Here is a 4,902-nt window from a genome sequence, read left to right as displayed (position 1 = left end):
CAGTAGGAAACAAGGACTCGCCACTCACGGGACTTGGCAGTTAACCAGTTGATAAGACACCACGAAAGCTCAAAAGAAACGGTTGTTCTTCCCTACCTTTTTCACCAAGTCAATATTAGGCAGTGCTCTGCTCTGCTCCTTGATATTCATTTTCTCTTCATAAGGACGACTGGAATTTGCCAGAATTCAATCCACAATGCTTGTCATTTTGCATAGCTTTCTTGCAACCTAGCCCTAACGAAAAGTAGGCAACCTCAACTTTTGAATTGGAAGATTAAAAAAGATAAGCAATGCCAGTATTAAGACTTTATTTGCAACGTTAGTGTCACTAGGTTTACAAGAATATGTACACAAAACTGGAGTACACCGCAATGAATAGCTTCCCCACTGGTTACCACGACGAAACTTCTCAGTCAAATTAATAACATATCCGCATTTCGAAATGAAATCAACCACTGTAGCCTACTGACACGGGGTTCACCCAATCACAAGTCGGAGCTCCAGTCTCCGGTCCCTCCCCCCTCCTCTCTCTTCTCCATTCACTCCCAGTGAGGCTCAGTCTCAAAATCAAAAAAATTTCACGGCAATAGCCAATGACCGTTTAGCATTTTGCCATTGAAAAATCATACAATCCCACATGCCATTGAAGTCCATTGAGACTCGACTCGCTTGCGTTGTCATGAGCGGAAAAAAACTCGTGCGAGCCTCGGGATCTTATAACAGATTGGTTTCATCTCTAAGTTGAGCACATGCATTTTCTATGGAGCTGGGTCTGAAATAGCAATGTTGTTAAGTTGTGTAAAGCATTAGTTTACATACTATTCTCCGTGATTTTGGACAGGAGGCGGCGCCTCCCTTGTACTCAAAGAGGAATCGCCTCTGATACATACCCTGCAAACAATATACTCTAGGCTATATGCAGTGATGTATAGGCTACAGTAGCCTACTCAGGTCACAAATGTACAACTCAGAAACAAACACGCATCTCTCTCCCAAGCGGCGTTTCCGATTGTCTCCCACGTCCTAACACTGGCCGTCAGAGCAATGAAGAAATCTTAATACTCAACAGCACTCAAATTTTTCCTAGTGGAACAGGTGAGGTCAGGCATAAACGCGTTGTCCTGACCGTCTGTTAAGACAATGCGATGCGACACAGAAAAGACGGGCGGCTCTCCGTGCATAGTGACTAAAAGTTAGCATCAACTTTGAAAAAGGGTCAAGTCACCATCAGAAGAAAACGGCCGTCTTGTAAAACATGTGTTTGAGTGAAACGGTAGACGGTAGGGACTTTGCGAGGCTATTTATTTAATGCCTACATATAACGTGACCCAAAATGTCTCTAAGCTGCACGTTGCAATATAGCCAAGTATTCGAGAAAACCTGATGCAGCCAGAGTCCAACAACTTCAATGCACCAGAAGTGAATTCGCCTTCTAGTTGGGTGCGTGCGTCACGTGTATTTAATAGAATATATGCGCATGTACAATACAGCTACCTTATTACCTGGAATATTTTTGAGGGCTGATATTACAAAAAGCTAGTAGGTAATTTTACTTTTCTTTTCTCTACCTACCATTCAACCATGAGTGGTTGGCTCTGTCCACCCACCAGTTTGAACTAAATAACTAAGATTTTTTTGTATTTTATTTTTTATTTTTAGATAGGGGAAAATAAGTTCAAAAATGTAAATAATAATAATAAAAAAAAAACGGATTTCATAGGCCCCTACGACAGGTTAGGTTTGGGAAGGGCACAATTCATAAAACTCAGAAACATACAATGCTTTTTCAAAAAAAGGGTTCTATGTTCCCCGCTGCATCCAAGTGGACTGCTGCCACATTGCTAAGAGCAGGTTGTTATTACACCTCTGACAGGTTAGGTTTAAGGATAGTTTTAGTCAGGGCACATACAAAAATGGATTTGAGTAAAAGTTGTCAATTCATAGTAAATATGAAAGTAAGAGGAAAAATAGTACAGGTACAGCATTTTAGTGCAGACTACAGGTATGTACAATATTATAAACATTGCTGTTGATTATGTTCTTCAGCCGCCAATCATGCCAGCAGGGTCTACTGAAGGTCTCTGGTCACTGCTTCCTCGTCATACTGCAACAGGCACTCAGTCTCACTTCTGGGAGCTGTAGAAACAACAAATAAATAAATACTTCGTCATGCACCTCATATTGACATAGCAAATATATCAATAAGCAAGACATATTGAGCCCAACAGGGATAATCTTACACTATATCAGTTTTCTGTGGTCTCTTGTAAGATTGCCCATCACCATCCTGCAGGACACTACCGTCTCCCTGCCAGGATCTGTAGGATGTAAGAAAATAAAATCAAAACATAGCAATGCACAGCATTGACAACTTATCTATAAAGTAGCACAAGTCATATTGACAATGTAGGACAGGGGTGGGGAACCTATGTCTCTAGGGCCGTTTGCGACCCTTGAGGCTGTTTTATCCGGCCCCCGATATAATTTTAATGCAATTCCATCTTCACATGAAATATGACATATTTTGTAAAGGAATCTTAGAAAATACATTAGCAATACAATTAAGTTATATTCAGGGAACCTGAAGAAAGTTGGCGTTTGTTTAAATGTGGCTGCCTTCAATATAGGCCTAAAGTGAAAGGGAAAATCCTGGTTTGTGTTCATAGTACGGCCCTTGGAGGACTTTTATGGCCCCTCGGATGAATTTGAAGTGGCCATTCGAATGAGAAAGGTTCCCCAACCCTGACGTAGGCTATAGGTTAAGCTTACCCTCTTTCACGCTACTGTGCCCATTTCGGGTTGACCTCCACACGCGTCTGTAGCACAGCACACAGGATTGCAGGACACAGCATCCTGCAGGACACTGCAAAAAACCAAGGGGAACGAATAAATGACCTGTCCAGTTCTATAAAAAAGAAAAGAAATTTGATGCAGTGCCAGAGCTGTGGTAAAAGTAACCTTGGTTGTATAATCTAGGACTAGGGTGTGTGTGTGAGTGTGTGGTAAATCCAGTGTTCACATTATTCAGATATGAGAATTAATTCATTAATTTTAACTGATATCACCACATACCGATATCAGTGCCATTTCACCCTGCCAAGACACTGGACCTTCTATGATCAGGGCGTCCTCGTCATACTGCAGCAGGCACCCTGTTGTTTCTACAGCTCCTAGAAGAGAGACAAATAAATTAAATACTTCGCCATGCATCTCATATTGACATAGCTAATGTATCAATGAGCAAGTCATATTGGTCACAAAGAAGTTAATCTTACATTCTTTCAGTCTTCTATGGCAAGACTGCTCCTCATAAGAGCTGTTAGGCCTTCAAGTGACTCGTCTTCGCCATATTATGAGACAGCAGCCTGTGAAAACATGGTAAACAGAATAACCCATTAACCTTGGGTCCTAATATAATACATGGACATAAACTAGCCTACATTATTTAGACAATGTCAGTAGACCTCCACGTGAAACAATAAGAAAAAGTGACCATGCATAATTTCAATTTCTTGAAGAGGCCAGCTACACTTATTTGTGCAACAAGTGCTGTTTTGAGGACCCATACGTTTTAAGGACATGCTGCCTACTGTTGCAAATGCCAGGGTATTTCACATTGATTTCGGGGGGTGGCGTGCTCTATGCCAGTGTTTCCCAACCTTTTTTGTCTTAAGTACCCCTAAGCCTTTTCTCATACCACAAGTACCCCCTGACTCATGCTTTATATCCCAATGTGACTATGCTCCATACATGTTTTCATTTTTCCAAGTACCCCCTGCAGGGTGCTCGCGTACCCCTAGTGGTACACGTACCCCTGGTTGGGAAAGACTGCTCTATGCAACACTTATTTGTGCAACAAGTGCTGTTTTGAGGGCCCATACTTTTTAAGGACAGGTTGCCTACTGTTGCAAATGCCAGGGTATTTCACATTGATTTCCAAACTATTTATTTCCTAACTACAGGGACGTTAGTCGATACATAGTAATGACGCTACGACCAAGCTACTAGGGAATGTAATTAAACTAGTCGCTTCGCTACTGCCCAGCACTGAAAACCAACATACCCAGACGGCACACCAATCTTGCCAACGTCGCCTAGATGCATTTTTGCCGCTGTAAAATACATTGGCAAGACGTCCAAGCGTTAGTTCATCAGCGAAATGCCGGGCAGACGTGAAAAATGAGCAGTGCCCAGCAACTAGTTGATGAGCTAACGCAATAGCATGCTAACGGTAGCCTTTGTCAATCTTAAGCGCTGGGAGATGGTCACTCCCATGTAAGATCACTCCCGGACGTGTAGTCCCAGGTGACCCTATCAATCCCAGGCGTTCTATCCCACCCGATTACATTTCTCGTATTATCATACACTACCACATACAAGCAATTTAGGGTTAGGTTTAGGGTTAGGTTTAGGGTACGTAACAAAAAACTAACATCAAAAAGATAACTAGCTCGGTGGGCTCGATAGTCTGGCTAGTGGGAGCGAACCGACTGGGGATCGAACCGCGCTGGGAGCGACAAACTGGGAATCATCTTTAGGCAGGGGAAAGGCAATTGAGAACGAGCAATGTCAAACAACTTACCATCAACAAGTATACTTAACATATTCACCGTTTCACTACTGCATTTTGTCATTACGATGCTCGCAAGTTATCAGAATTGACTAGCGTACAGCAGCAACAAGAGTAGTCACATTCATTGAGGGGACTTGTGCTACAACTTAGCAATGGCGGATCTGTGTTCAGAGGAGCTATTCAATCGCTCTTGAGTACTGAAACTTTAAACCACAGTTGAGTAAAATTTACTTACATGTATGTGAAGCCCATTTTCCGTTGGTATGTGAGGAACTTTCCCCCATGTCGCCAAGAAACTTGTAACAGTGAAACCACACAGACAGCGCGTG

General features: G+C 42.4%; 1 long non-coding RNA gene across 3 annotated transcripts; it reads right to left on the bottom strand.

The window, feature by feature from the left end:
* Positions 1-1,726: 1,726 nt before the first annotated feature.
* LOC134440901 (uncharacterized) lies at positions 1,727-4,902 on the bottom strand. Of its 3 annotated transcripts, none has more exons than XR_010033053.1 (5): positions 4,809-4,902; positions 3,073-3,365; positions 2,770-2,863; positions 2,241-2,318; positions 1,727-2,136 (listed from the first exon to the last, which is right to left on the bottom strand). It is a non-coding gene; the product is annotated as an uncharacterized LOC134440901 (long non-coding RNA). The 3 variants fall into 3 exon arrangements; XR_010033054.1 differs by having other exon boundaries at positions 1,727-2,318; positions 3,073-3,170; positions 3,276-3,365; XR_010033052.1 differs by having other exon boundaries at positions 1,727-2,318.

Source organism: Engraulis encrasicolus, chromosome 24, assembly GCF_034702125.1.
Source record: "Engraulis encrasicolus isolate BLACKSEA-1 chromosome 24, IST_EnEncr_1.0, whole genome shotgun sequence".
Taxonomy (NCBI): domain Eukaryota; kingdom Metazoa; phylum Chordata; class Actinopteri; order Clupeiformes; family Engraulidae; genus Engraulis; species Engraulis encrasicolus.
The sequence above is the reverse complement of the archived record's forward strand: the minus strand, read 5'-3'. Positions and strand labels throughout refer to the sequence as shown.